This window comes from Euphorbia lathyris, chromosome 9 (genome assembly GCF_963576675.1).
Source record: "Euphorbia lathyris chromosome 9, ddEupLath1.1, whole genome shotgun sequence".
Taxonomy (NCBI): domain Eukaryota; kingdom Viridiplantae; phylum Streptophyta; class Magnoliopsida; order Malpighiales; family Euphorbiaceae; genus Euphorbia; species Euphorbia lathyris.
The window spans coordinates 8,201,659-8,218,040 of record NC_088918.1 but is presented as its reverse complement, the minus strand read 5'-3'; positions in this window follow the sequence as shown (position 1 = coordinate 8,218,040).

Below are 16,382 nucleotides of genomic sequence, written 5' to 3'. Positions count from 1 at the left end.
CCTTATATGACTTCCATTCATTTATAGGAATGATGTATATTTATCTCTCCTTTATATAAGGCGTAACCATCTAATAACTACAGTTAACGTTATCGAAGAGTCGTTCCTCTCCTTACGGTCGAGTTACTATGTTCCTCTTGTTCCTATTCTCCGATTAAAAAAAAAGAGTTTGTATCATATAAAATATATATTTCTGACTTTCGTGTGTTAAAACGTTGGCTCATAAACACAAAAGTATTGTATACGCTTTTTTGAAAAGATTTGACAAATAAAGTTTAGCTGTTAGCTGATTATCTTTTTGTGTAGCTAATTTTACTAGCTTTTTGTGTAAACCTATTTCTTAAAACTTAGTTGATTACTAATAGTTGTTTGTGTAAAATGACAAATAAGGATATTAATATTTTATGACTATTATTTTCTTCTTTAATAATTTATGTTTTTAATCACATTCTAAAAAAATATCATATGTCTTTATAATGCATAAAAATATATTTAAACAATAAAATTATTCTTAGATTTTTACTAATAAAATGAGATTTTCGTTGTGATCTTAAATATTGGATCAAAAACTTTAGATTTACATTACTAATTAGGACTGGGTGCGGATCTTGGAGAAACTGGATTGGACCGAATATCCAAGTAAAAAGATCCAGAATTGGATCAAACTGATGACTTTTTTCAAAGAACTGGACCGAACTGAACTGTTGACTTTTTATTATCAAAGAACTGGATTGAAATTATCCAGAATTGGACCGATAACCGAATTGGATTGAATTGGATTGAACTGGATTGAAAGAACTGAAGATTTATCATATTAAATTTATATTTTATATGAAGTTTTATTTTTTTGTATTTAATGAAGTGTTGTATTTTATATTTTTATTTAAGGTAGGTTAGAATTATTAGGGTGATTTAAGGTATGTTATATTTCCTATTCTTATTTAAGGTGTGTTAGAATTATTAAGACGATGATTGATTTACAATTCTGTGTTTCAGTTTGAGATTGATTTTAGTTTGAGATTTGCAATTCAATTCTTCTCAAATCGACTTTCCAAAACAATTTACAATTATCTGTACTCCAGCCAACCTCTAAATATTATTATTATTTGATTAGAATCCTAATTAAGTCTATTATTAATATTATACATGATTCCAATTGCCCAGCCTAATGAAATGAAAATCAAATGATATTTTCAGCATCTTCTTCTGCATTTTACTTGCTTGTAAGTTATAAGAACTCATACCTCTCCCTGTACTCAGTCGCTAATACAGGATTGGATTTTACAAGTGCGTGGGACCCTTTTCCGGACCCTGGCTCATTTGGTGGGACCCTTTTCAGAAATCAATTTTTAAGTAGGAATATAAAACTTTTCAAAATTAAGTCGGAATATAAAACTTCTCAAAATTAAAATTAAGCTACACTGTGTTTAAGAATTTTAACATGTAAAAAATAGAAAAATCGGATTTAGGGAGACCTAATACACCAAAAAAAAAAAGAATTTTGGATTTAGATTTGAAAATAGAGAGAGTCTAACCGTACCTGAGCCAATTTTGGGTGCTAATTCAGCTCCCATCAATTTTTTTTAAAGACGGAAGTCGAACTATCACAGCCTCACAATTTTGTGGAGACAGGAGGGCTAAAACTACTCATGGTTATGGTGGTTCCGGCGGCTGGAGGACCGGCCCCTGTATCCGCCCCCTACCTCTACTACATTTTGCTTTATTTCTTTTACTTGTACTTTATTTTCCAGCAGTAAAATCTATACTATATATAATTACGGAAGCAGATAGAAATGAGAAGATGTGTTTTAGAGGTCTTTTTGATGAGCTGTCAACGTAGTAAAAAATCAGATTAAAAATATTTAATTAATTAAAAATAAATATTTAATTAATTAAAAATAACAAATTTATCTTACCAAAAAAAAAAATAACAAATTTATATTTATAATATATTAAATCATTACTAGCCTATTAATTAAAATAATAAAAGAAAGCAAGAGTTACGGGAAGATGAAAAAACACGAAGCAAAGAAAATCCAAAAGTCACAAATAAACTTTTATATAAAGCATGATAGATAGTATTCCACCATTATATTCATTGGTCACGATAGATAGTATTATATTTCTGAAGGTAAATATTCGATTTTTTTCATATGTTGTAGTTATTTTGTTCTCAATTATGTTGTTGTTTTATTTTTATTAAACAATAGTTGTTATAGTTTCATCTTTCAGATTCATTTCTGTTGTTACCCAGGTTCTATACCTCTTGCTATCTTATCCATGTTTTCTTTTTTATTTGTTTTTTTTTTTCCAAACTGATAGCTTCAATTGAAGAAATCCGACAGAAATAGAAGATGCATGAACAACTAAAACCGGAAAACACAAAAGTGTCAAAAATTACAAGAAATTCTTATGTTTCTCAAGGTAATTATTCAATTTTTTTCATATGTTGTAGTTATTTTTGTTCTCAATTGTGTTGTTCTTTTCTTTTTATTAAACAATAGTTGTTACAGTTTCATTTTTCAGAAATGAAATTCCATTTCTGTCGTTACCCAGATTCCATACCTCTCGCTACCTTATCCATATTTTCTTTTTTATTTGTCTTTTTTTTTTCAAAATGACTAAAATAAAGATTTTGAAAATTTGTATTCTTTTTTAGTATATGTTGCTAGGTGTTATCGTTTTGATTGCTAACTCTTAACTAAAATTTAGATTTTCGTCTTTATATGAACTCAATTTTTAGCTTTCTCAATTATGATGTTGTTTTATTTTTATTAAACAATTGTTGTTATAGTTTCATTTTTCAGAGATGAAATTCCATTTTCGTCGTTATCCAGATTCCATACCTCTCGCTACCTTATCCATGTTTTCTTTTTTATTTATTTATTTTTCAAAATGACTAAAATAAAGATTTTGTATATTTACATTCTTTTTTAGTAGGTGTTATCGTTTTGATTGTTAACTCTAACTAAAATTTAGATTTTCGGCTTTTTACAAACTCAATTTTTAGTTTTAATTGAAGTTAGATTAATTTTTCTAATTCGGAACATGTTGAAATCCACTCATTTTTTTTAGTTTGAGTTTAGCTAATTGATATGGATTGTATTTTTTATTTTTATGCATTTTGGTACAAATAGATATAAAGTTTCACACGATAGTTGTTCATTGAAGTTTGAGACATATTAAATAAAATATTAAAGAGATATTGGAATATTATACTTACAATGAAGTTTATTTCAATATAAATTATGTTATATTATTATTATTATTATTATCAAGAAGTTATTTTTTCCCAATTTTCTAGACAAGGAGATTGTAAGCGTCTAATACGCTTGATAAGATGTTTATCCTTGAAGAATGTGGATTATGCTAGATACGAATTCAAAATCAAGGTAAATAAAAATAAATTTTGATGCTCAAAATCCTAAAAATGTACATTAATCATGGATATTGAGATAATTACTTTTGCAACATTGGCTTATATAATTTTTAACTATTATATTATGGTTCGTACAAAATTGTTAGTATTTCAAGAGTTTTTAACAGATAAAAATGAAATATGATCATAGGACAAATTATTGAAAAATATTAATTAAGAAAATATTATTATTTGAATCTCTTCAAATTCTCAAATGTTGAGCATAATGATTCTAATTAATATAATTAATTTCACATATTAATTATAAAATGTTTTTTTTTCGTACTGAGTGGTTACAATTGCGATTTAATTCTATTTAACTAAAATTAATTTATGGACTTAATACTTCATTAAGAAAAAATAAAATGTTTAATTAATGGGCAAAAAATATTTTCACTCTCCTCTGTATACGCTTATGTCTCGACATTCTCTCTTATTTTCAAAAAAAAAAAAACGAGAGGAAACCGCCGGGAGCTCGTATGAGAGTTGGTTTGACTGCATAACCGTCGAGGTGAGTTCGGGACCTAAAAGATTGAATAGAAAGAGACATAGACAAGTAAATCTCTTATGAATTCTAAGGTATTGGGAATTCATCTTTCGAATGGTTCTCTCCTAATTATCTTTTTCGTCCCTTCATTTTTTTTTCAATTCTTTTGTTTGTTTTTCTTACTTACAAAATTCAAGAATATATAATTATTAGAAAATATTAATGAAGTAAAATAAGTGATATCTCCGAGTATGGCTGATATTCTATATAGTGAAAGAATGAAGAACAAATTGATCGAATGTCTTGATGAGATATTACGAGATGAAAATAGGAGAAATCATCATCTTAAACTGATTCAATTAGATATATTGGGTTATTGTAGGAGAATGAATAATTGAATTCGAATACTTGGTAATCATGAAATTCCATCAACCAAAATAATTATCATCAAGATGAATTTGTGACTAATTCTTACGAATTTTATTTTTTTATATGTAACATATTGAATTGATAAAGTTTCTTCATATGCAACATTAGAAAAGTATTGATTGTAATAGTTTGTAGAATAATATATTGATGTTGCTTCCATTTTAACATAGATTGTAATTCTTTTGTATCGTAGATATAATATTTAATTTTAATTGTAGTTTAATTCAATTTTTGTTTAACCTATATTGTAATTCTTTTGTATCGTAAATATAATATTTAAATTTAATTATAGTTTAATTCAATTTTTGGTTTTTTTTATATTCTAATATATTTCTTAATTAATCTGCTATTTTATTATTATTGTTTCACAGAATATTTGGAATATGAAAATGTATTAAAATTCCTAAAAAGTACAAATCATTGAATTTTGTAAAAATAAATAAATCATTTATCTTTAGTTAAAATTCTATAAAAAAAGTAGTCAATTATTTTTAAAATTAATTTAATTTGAATTATCATTAAAATATATATATTAATTTCAAATATACATAATATAAATTTTTTTCATAGCATGATATAAAATTATTTAAAAGTAAATATGTTAATTTATTTATTTATCTAAATTATATAAAAGTTTCATACCCCGTGCATCGCACGGGTTTTCGACTAGTTCCAATTAAATTGAATTGCATTATTCCCTAATTGAGTTGATAGAGATAAGAGTGAAATTGAGAGACAAGGATAAGAATCATCAATATATCCTATCCTATAGTAAACATGATCACTAATATTTAAGGAAAAGTATAAAAATAAATCTGGTGGTTACACCTGTTTTCGAACAGCACCCATGTGGTTTAAAAGTTTGTAAAATGGTACCTTGAGGTTCATTCCGCTAGCAAACACATACCAAATTAACTAACGGTGTTAAAAGTCAAATGAAAAAGAGTTAATTTGGTCCTTATATTTATTTATTTTATAAACTAACCCCTCCTTATTATCTAATTATCACAAACAAACCCCTGAATAAAAAATAAAAATCAATTATACCATCTTCTCCATCTCTTTAATTTCTTATTTTTTTTCTTCTTTCTCTCTTTTCTCTTAATTTTTCTCTCTCTAAAATTAATTCAACCACAAATGCAATTGTTCTTCACTTATATCGGTCGTTGTTAACACCATTGACACCACTTTTATGTCTATTAATCCCATTAGTATCTCCATTTCTTCTTTTACTGTTAGTTTTCTTTTCCTTATGCATTTTCGGGCTCGCTGGAGATCTTTCAGCTTCGTTTTCTTCTGCTCATTCATGAATTTGTAATATTACTTTCAGAAAAAATGATTAATCAATTATCCAAGAAAAAAGAGGATGATCGAACTTACTTTTTTGTTAACTTTCTTCATTAGTTGGAGAAGGGCATGATCAATGGAACCTCTTCGGTTTCTTCTAGGAAAGATGTTAAAATCTGGCATGGTTTCTGCTCATCAGCCTTTAGAAAACTCATGAATGTTGCAATTCCTTCTTCCATTATCATCAGAAATGCTGATGATGAAATTCTTGACCTGAATCCCTCATCCTTTGGATCATCTTCTGAATCTATATCAATCAGGAAAACAAAAGCAATTAGTTCACATTCTCAATTTATTTGAAGATAATTAATCCATCTAGGGCCGGAGGGACAAAAGAAAAAAAATCGAATTGCCGTGACGAAAATGCACAAGGAAAAGAAAACTAGAGCCGGAAAATGCATCTAGAGCGTCAAAATGCATCTAGAGCCCGAAAATGCATAAGGAAAAGAAAACTAATAGTAGAAGAAGAAATGAAGATACTAATGGGATTAATAGACATAAAAGTGGTGTCAAGGGTGTTAAGAATGAGTGATATAAGTGAACAACAATTGTATTGGTGGTTCAATTGATTTTAGAGAGAGAAAAATTAAAAGAGAAGAGAGAGAAAGAAGAAAAAAAATAAAAAATTAAAGAGATGGAGAAGATGGTATAATTGATTTTTATTTTTTATTTTGGGGTTTGTTTGTGATAATTAGATAATAAGGAGGGTTAATTTATAAAATAAATAAATATAAGGACCAAATTAACTCTTTTCCCTTTGACTTTTAACACCGTTAGTCAATTTGGTATGTGTTTGCTAACGGAATGAACCTCAATGTACCATTTTGCAAACTTTTAAACTACATGGGTGCTGTTCGAAAACAGATGTAACCACAAGGTTTATTTTTATACTTTTCCCTAATATTTATTTAACAATTAAGCGTCGCCATAAAAAAAAAAAAAAACAATTAAGCCTCACTTGTCTTTAATTTATATATCCTAATATATTACTTAGTTGAACTAATTATTATATGAAATATAAATTAGTAATTTAGAAAGAAACTAATATTATTTAATTTTATAAATATTTACCTCAATCCAAACAAAATTTGTTAAAAGGATTGCATCTCATGACAATTTTGGATTCGCAGATTCTTCGACCCGGGAAATTATTTTGGATTGCATTTCATGAAAGTTTTGGATTCGCAGATGCTTCAGCCTTGCCTTTCCAATTTGGTGAGCACATTTTCCACACCTTTGATATCATCCGAATACAAATATTCGGTTTCTATAAGCGGTTTCTATAAGCAAGACTTTTACCCTTTCCAATTCAAATGAGTCTTAACAATTTAAGAAGGCCATGATTACCATAATAATCCTGATTATGCCTAATAACTATTTTGAATCTTTCTAACTTACCATGGAAAAAATCCACAGACATGATCTTTGTATCGTTAATATGAATTTCTAAATTGATTAGATTAGACAATGTCTTCAATTTAGAAAGACTAGCATTATTTATTTTGCCAGTATGATCTTCACCCTCCCATTAAACAAAGCTACTCAACATGTACAACTCTCCTAATTTGGTCATCTAATTTAAGATACCTAGTGAAATCAAGTCTTCGGCATTTGCTTAAGTCTAAAAGTTGTAAAGGAGTCAGGTTCCTTATTTCCATTGGCAGCTGAACTATATTGGAACCAACTTAATGCCAATGGAAATAAGGAACCTCACTCGTTTACAACTTCTAGATTTAAGCAAATGTCGAATACTTGTAGTGATTTCATCGGGTATCTTAAATTACATGATCAAATTAGAAGAGTTGTGCATGCTGGGTAGCTTTGTTCAATGAGAGGGTGACTGTCATATTGACAAAAAGAAATAATGCTAGTCTTCTAAATTGAAGACATTGTCTAATCTAATCAATTTAGAAATTCATATTAGTGATGCAAAAGTCATGTCTATGGATTTTTTTACATGGAAAGTTTGAAAGATTCAAAATAGTTATCGGAGATAATCAGGTTTATTACGGTAATCATGACATTGTTAAAACTCAAGCTCAATGTTGGCTTTGAATTAGAGAGGGTAAATGTCTTGTTTATAGAAAATGAATATTTGGATGATATCAAGGGAGTCGAAAATGTGCTCCCCAAATTAGAAAAGCAAAGGTTTCCCAAGTTGAAGCATCTGCAAATCCAAAACTGTCATGAGATGCAATTTATTCGGTTTCAATCAGGGAGATGTCACTTATAGGCTTAAATCTACGGGTTTCCTTTGCGATCCCGACATTGCCTAATAGATTGAAGGGAAAATTCTATCGCATGACAATTAGACCTGCATTGTTATATGATAGTGAATGTTGGGTAGTGAAACACTGTCACATTCATAAGATATCGGTGGCGGAAATGCGTATGTTGCGATGGATGTGTGGCCATACGAGAAAGGATTGGGTGAGGAATGAAATAATTAGGATGAAAGTAGGGTTATATCTATTGAGAATAAAATGAGGGAAATCGACTAAAGCGATTTGGTCATGTAAGATGAAGAGCGTGTGATGCGTCAGTATGAAGGATTGAAGAGTATCAAAGGGATGCAATGGTGAAGGGTAAGGGAATGTCTAAGCAAACTTGGAAGAGAGTGATTGAGAGTGATATAAGTTTATTGGACATTGAGAAAAATATGAAAGTAGATAAGACAAAGTGGTGAGAGAGAATTTGTCGCTGACACTACTTCATTTCATAGTTTTGTATGACGGTTCATGTTAGTCGACTCCGAATCAAGTAAACTTTGTTGTTGTTGTATAAGAACTCATATCTCTCCCGCGACTATGGTTGTTGTTTATTTTCCATCAATGAGCTATTCCCTAATCTATTATTCTAAAAGGTTTAATACACTTGATCTATTTGTTGCAATTCTAACATAAACTATCTATAAATTTTACTTAATTTTATAAATATTTACCTCAATCCAAACAAGATAGAGAGAGTGAAATTGAGAGATAAAGATAAGAATATCTCGAGATAAGTTGCAAAAATTGTTGATAGTTTGGAGCGATTTTATCTCTTAACATTTTAAAATAATGTAATTTTATTTTTGTAATTGGTAACCAAAAGCAATTTTACATCTAACATTGGCAAGTTAAATCAATTTAAGAAATAATTCATGAAACCTTTTATCAATCATGAATCTTGTCAACTATACTTCTAATGTGCACCATTTTATTAGTAACAGATCATAAACACATGAATAGACTTGAAAAAACTAAAAATTAAAATTAATAACATATCCTCAGCTCCCTCAAGTTATCTAAAAATTACAACTGATCTTTAAATTTTAAAATGTTACAACTAACTTCATCAACTTGCTTATCTGGAACAAATAACACCACAAATATGTTAATATTTGTGATTTTTTTTTCTTTTTGCAAATGTATGATGTAGTAGCTGATATTATGAACATCTTTTTTTTTTTCTGCTCTAATATTATATTGAATGTTTTTTTGAGGTTAAGACTTATTTGTCCCAAATAAGCAATTTGAGGGGGGTTAGTTATAATGTTTTGAAGGTTCAGTTGCAGTGTTTTGACAACTTGAGGGGAATATGGATGTATTAGGTCTAAAATTAAAAAAAATTATAATATATTTTATACGAGTTGCATAAAAAAATCCAAATACGTTGAATGGAAAAAATATTAATCTTCAATTCTATTATTAAATCATAAAAAAATGTGATTTTTTTTTTCATTTAACTAAATGATATCCAATTGGTGTAGAATAAAAAATAAAAAATATGTGTTTTATAATGATGTTTTAAATTGACTCAACTTGTTAACGTTAATGGTAAAATTGTTGTTGACTACCAACGTCAAAGGTAAAATTGCACAATTTTAGATGTTAGAGATTAATTGCTCCCAGTTGTCAATATTACACCTTATCCCAATTATCTATCTATCCTATAGTAAACATGATTAATTAGCTTCACTTGCCTTTAATTAAATTAAGGCTTAATATATCATTTGCTTTTGAACTTGTCCAAAAAAGCTCAATTGGCAGGTTGACAAGATTCGAATCCTCAATCGTTTAATCCAAAAATACATGATATTATATCATGGAACCAATTAAATTAAAAAATGAAGTTAATATTTAAGTTTAATTATATATCTTATATTAATGTCTGATAATGTCTGATAGTATTACGATGTATTCGTGATAAAACAAGTTATGAATGGATGGATTATGAAGGATCACAAGAAAATTAAATCAAGAATGTTTTTTTTTTTTGAAACCAAAGTGGAATATATTAAACAGAATCAGTGAATAAAGCATTACAAATAAAAGGAGGCGGACTACTCGTCCACACCATGGCATCAGACAAAGAAAGCGCTACTCTAGCAAGCTCATGAGCAACGACATTCGCTGAACGCCCAGCAAAGCTGACTCTAACATTAGAAAAAACATTCAAAAACCACTTACAGTCATTAATAATAATACCATACGCAGATCTAAAACTGTGCTCATAAATCCCATCCAAATCCATTCTTTTAATCCAACTCAAAGCTTCCCGAATACCCACGGCTTCTCCCTCGCGGGCCTGAAATAAACCAGGAAATTTTCGTGCAAAAACTCCACAGAAGGAACCATCACTATCCCGTAAAACAGCACCGATTCCCAGGAAGTTCGAACCAGGCACAATAGACGCATCTACATTAACCTTCAGCTGCCCACGAACCGGTCTAACCCATCGCCTGGTAATATCATTAAATCAAGAATGTTAATTCTTTTCCTTTCTTCTTCTTTTTTCTGCGAAGAAAGAAATAAATCTGTCGGGTAAATTACACTCAGGCCACTGAATTTTATCAATTTTACCATTATGACTACTGAACTTCAATTCTTAACGGTATGATTACTGAACTTTACACTTTTTAATAGCGGTGGTCACTCAATTTTACCTAACTCCTCAAAATGACCGTTAACTACTTCAAAATAAAAATATTTAAGAATTAAAGTTGTACGGAATAACATTTACCATTTTTATTTTTCAAAATCACATTTTTTAGTTTTTTCTGTCTAAAAATTCACACTCTCCTAACCAAACAACACATAAATGACCTTAAAACAAAAAATTTTAAGAATTAAAGTTCTTTAAAATATCATTAACTTTTCGAAGTTTTTATTTTGAGGCCGTCAATGTTCGTTTTGAAACATTGAGTGGCCACCGCTGTTAAAAAGTATGAAGTTCTGTGACCATGGATATAATTTACCCTAAATCTTTCACTTTTTTTGTTGACCAAAAATCAGGCATAGGCAACAAGATGACTGATTGCTGGTCATCATTTTTTTCTACAATTGTTCATCAAGAAATAGTTGTCAATTAAATTCCAAGTTTTTCCATTCTTTAATGCATTTTCACCTCTATTTTTATAGATTGGATGTGGTGAATTTTGTGGTTACTTTATAATCTGATGTATTTGGAGTAGTGGGAAATATAAGTGATATCTGCAAGCGTGACTGATATTATATAGCGTGAAAGAATGAAGAACAAATTGATTGAATGTCTTAATGGGGTATTACGAGATGAAAATAGGGGAGCTTTTGGTAATCATGAAATTCCATCTAGCAAAATGATTATCGTCAAGATGAATTTATGTCTAATTTTTATGAATTTTATTTTTTTATATATGTAATTGAATTTTTTAAGCAAAGACTAAATGTATATATGTAGCATATTGAATTGATAAAGTCTTTTCATGTGCAACATTAAAAAAAATATTGATTGCAATAATTTATAGTATAATAAATTAACATAAATTGTAATTCTTTCATATCATAGATATAATATTGAATTTTAATTATAGTTTGATTTAATTTTTAATTTTTATTGTACTCTAATAAATTTCTTAATTATTTTCTTATTTTATTATTATTATTTTAAAGAATTCTAATTATAAAAATATAGAAATGTATATATTAAAATTAATAAAAAGTACAAATTATTAAAAATAAATAAAAATAAATAAATTATTCACTTTTAATTAAAAAATTTAAAAAAATTAATCAATTTAATTTAATTTAATTTAATTTGAATCATCAATAAAAATATATATATATTAATCTGAAATATACATAATATAAAATTATTCAAAAGTAACATAGTTATTTAAGGTTCAAGACACTTGGACACATAACCTCTTGCATTACTACGTATCTTTTAACTAGCTTGATCATCTTAAAATATTAAAAGTACACTATAAAAATATTAAAATAAACTAAATTTAGGGGGCGCTATTAAGTACCGAAGCAATACTACTCATGGGTGGAGTCGGTGGTCGGAGAACGCCCCGAACCCTGTGCTAGATTCACCTCTGCCTTTTAACTCTGATCGAGTATGTTTAACTCAATTTGGTTTTGTGATATGTTATTTTCTTTAAATTTTTAATTCACGTGGAAAATTTGTCTAATGTGTCGTTTACGTGTCTTTTTTGATGATTCTTACTGTCGAAATCAGATTAAAAGGACTAGAAGGGAAATTAAATACTAAGTTGATGTATAGAAAACAAGTTTTATGATAATGTCATTCCTTTTTTTTTTATAGATGTGGCAAAATTACATATAAACTTAGTGTTTGAGTTTAACTTATTGGTTAACATGTCATTTTTTTATAAACACAAAATTGACATATAAATTTATAGGTTGGGTTAAAGTTAAGCTGCTGACTAAAAAATGACTAGAATATTTAAAATTATTTCATATTCTTTTATGTTTTTACATGTCATTTTAATAGAAATAGTAAAATTACACGTGATTTAAACATATTACACGAAACCGACATTAATTACTATATTGTCATATATTTTAAATGCCACCATTAACATAATACATAATTCTCTAAAAAAGTATATAGTAAATTTTTTTTTGACCCAAAAGTACAACACAAAATCGACAATGCAAATAATTGCCACCCTGCCTCCAATCGTATCTGCCTAACGCAAGTCAGCTAGAGCTCGCTTCACTAGTCATTCTTCATGAGCAAACAGATGGAGATGACTTGTATTGGCAGTTTTCGACGTCTAGATCGTATACGGTGGCGTCGGGACTGCGATACTTACAACGGTGCAGGTCTGAGCCGGAGGAAAGCAAAGACTGGAAACTCATTTGGAATCTCGCTGCCCCAGAAAGAGTGCGTGCGTTTTTCTGGTTAGTGGCTCATCGACGAATTCTCTGTAACGAGCTCCGTTGGAAACGACACTTGGCTGCTTCTCCGGCGTGTCTGGTTTGTGGGGAGGTAGAGACCCAAATCCATGTTTTACGTGACTGTAGGGAAGCAAAGGCTGTCTGGTACGAGCTGGTCCCAAGTCGAAGCATTTACTTGTTCTTCAGAATTAGTGAGGCGGATTGGCTGCAGACCAATCTGAACCAGGAGACGGTTATTAGGGGAGCACCGTGGTCGAGTATCTTTGCTCAATGAGTTTGGTGGATCTGAAAATGGAGGAATGAGAGAATATTTTCGAACAAGAGACCCCCGGATAACAAGGCTTTGTTCATTGCCGACCGAGTTGTGGAGCTCAAACAGGCGCAAGCTTTACTTACTGTTAAAGGCGGGTCAGATAAGAGCCTGATCTGGATAAGTTGGCTTCCCCCTGAACCTGGATGGGTGAAGATTAATTCTGATGGCGCTAGCAAAGGGAATCCCGGGTATGCCTCAGCAGGAGGCCTGATCCGTGATCATCATGGAGATTGGAAAGGTGGTTTCTTGGTTAATCTTGGTGTCTACTTAGGCATGAAGCTGACATGGAATAAGGGGTATAGAAAAGTTATTATGGAAATGGACTCAAAAGCCCTCCTTAATGTCATACTAGGGTTGAGCGGAGTGCACCATTCGTACGCCTGGTTAATTAAGAAGTGTCAGGAGCTTCGTTTGAGGTGTTGGGAGGTTAGGTTGGTTCATGTGTTTAGAGAAGGTAATAAGGCCGCTGACTGGATGACGAACTTCGCAGGATCTTGTTCTTTGGATCGTCACGAGTGTGATGTGCCTCCTGTAGGCCTCCAGGATATTCTGAGTGCGGATCGGCTTGGACGTTCCACACGCCGGAATATCAACTTTTAGTTTTCTTTCTGTTTGCTCTGGGCTCGGCCCTCCTTTGTTATCAAAAAAAATTGCCACCCTAATTTCAAAAGACCACGAATGCAATTAACTCTTGGATAAATAATTTATTAGTTCCTATATTTTTATCTAACACAATGTTTAATTCTGATATTCTAATAATATTCTAATAATACATTATTTAGTGATTGATTTTTGTTATATTGTTATATTCAAGAGTTTGGTCACTTATTAAAGGACTAAACTATTTAACAATTCAAATATTTAAGAAGTTAAATTATTGAATATAATAAAAGTTAATGTTTAAAAAATATTATTAAAATATGAAAACTAATAATATATTTGATATTTGAGGAAAATAAACTTCGTCGGAGTTCTGCCCTGTGAGATGCCGTTGGGAACGGCAGATGACACTCTAATATCAAAGTCAATATATTATTTGAGAATAATAAAAAATAATTGACAAACGTTTTAGGGAATCAGTAAACATACATAGAATACCTCAGAGTAGGAATCAGTAAACACTAATGATATTTATTTGAACATTCATGTTCTTACTCCTCTTAATGGCTATTATTTGCCATTTAATTGTATTTATTCCTATTTATAGATAGTTGTAAAGCTGCCACTTGGTATTCTTAAAACCGTCAAGGTGTATGTACACTCTCCGTGAGAATAATGGCAGATCGCTTTTACACGCTCTTATCGGGACGTATCTTGTTATGGCGTGTCTCGTCATGGTCCACGCGGCGTGATATAATGCTAGAAACTCCTTCATTTTTTTCATTATTACATATTTACCCCATGCATTAATCATCATTAATCCTTCTTCGAGGAGGAATAACAACTTGTCATTGTTTCTATTAATTTGCCCTTATTCCTCACTTTATAAAAATTCATTTGGGTTGTTATCAATATTAAATCAGGGGATAAGTTAAAAAAAAAACTATATGATTTCACGTTTTGACGATTTGGTGCATGTGGTATTTTTTGGAGCAAAAATAACATCGTGGTTGACACTGTTAGCAATTTCAGTTTGATCTTGCCACATTTGACCGATAACGGCCTTAAAATAAAAAATTTCAAGAATTAAAGTTGTTTAGTATTATATTTACTATGAAACGATATCTATTATTTTTGAAAATCACCATTTTTTGAGCTTTCTCTCTTTAAATATTAATTTTTCCCTCATGACCAAACAACACCTAAATGACCTCAAATCTAAAAAGTTGAAGAAATAAAATTGCTTAAAATATAATTAAATTCTTGAAAATTTTGTTAACGGCCAAATTTTGCAAAGTCAACCCAAAATTACTAACGGTGCCACCCACAATATTATTTTTGCTCCAAAAATATTACAGGTACCCGATCGTCATCATCAAATCACATGAGTTTTATTTGAACTTATCCTTAAATATAAGGATTAATAAATTATTTACCATTAACTCCTTATACCAATTGTCGGGTAAATTACACCCATAGCCACTTAACTTTACTCATTTTAACATTGTGACAATTGAACTTCAATTCTTAATGGTATGACAACTAAACTTTACACTTTTTAACATCAATGATTACTCAATTTTATCTAACTCCTCAAAATGACTATTAGTGACCACAAAATGAAAATATTCAAGAATTAAAGTTGTTCAGAACGACATTTACCAACCATATTTTTTTTATTTTTCAAAATCACATTTTTCAGAGCTTCCTTTCTCTAAGAATTCACTCTGCCCTAACCAAATAATATCTAAATGACCTCAAAACGAAAATTTTCAAGAATTAAAGTTCCTTAGAATATCATTAACACTTCAAATTTTTTATTTTGAGACCGTTAAGATTCGTTTTGAGGCGTTGAGTGGCCACCGGTATTAAAAAATGTAAAATTCAGTGGCCTTACTATTAAGGATTGAAGTTCAATGACCACAATGTTAAAATAGGTAAAGTTCATCAGTCATGTGTATAATTTACCCACCAATTGCCACCCCTAAACTTTCACTCTAATAGCATCATTATTAGAGGTGGCAAAAGTACATACGATATGAGATCCACACGCAATTTTAATGTTTGAGTTTAACTTAGTAGGTAATGTGTTATTTTTTGGTTGGATTAACATTGATATACTAACCGACACGAAATGACACAAATATTTAAAATATTGTTATATTATTTTGTATTTCTATATGTCATTTTATTAATAAAGATAATAAAACTATAATTATTATTTGCAAATATGACTCGAACGTCCTAAATTATTATAAACACATTATTTGACCCCTTAATATGATATTAGCATACTTTTCGATGGTTAGTATTAAAATGACATGAAATCGACACTAACCCAAACAGTTAATTTTGTTGATGATATTAACATTCTTATATTTTTAAAAATTATTATTAATATATATGCATAACAAAATTACAGTAACATGAAATCGACACTAACCCAAACAATTAACAAAATTGTGACATAAAAGTTTTTAGATTTACTCTTTTCAACACGAACCCCAAAATGACATACGAACACGATCCGAATATGAAATTGCCGGGTGTACCTAAACTTTCACTCTGATTGCATCATCATGAACGGTCGGGTCGGTTCACAATCAGAATAAGATCCGT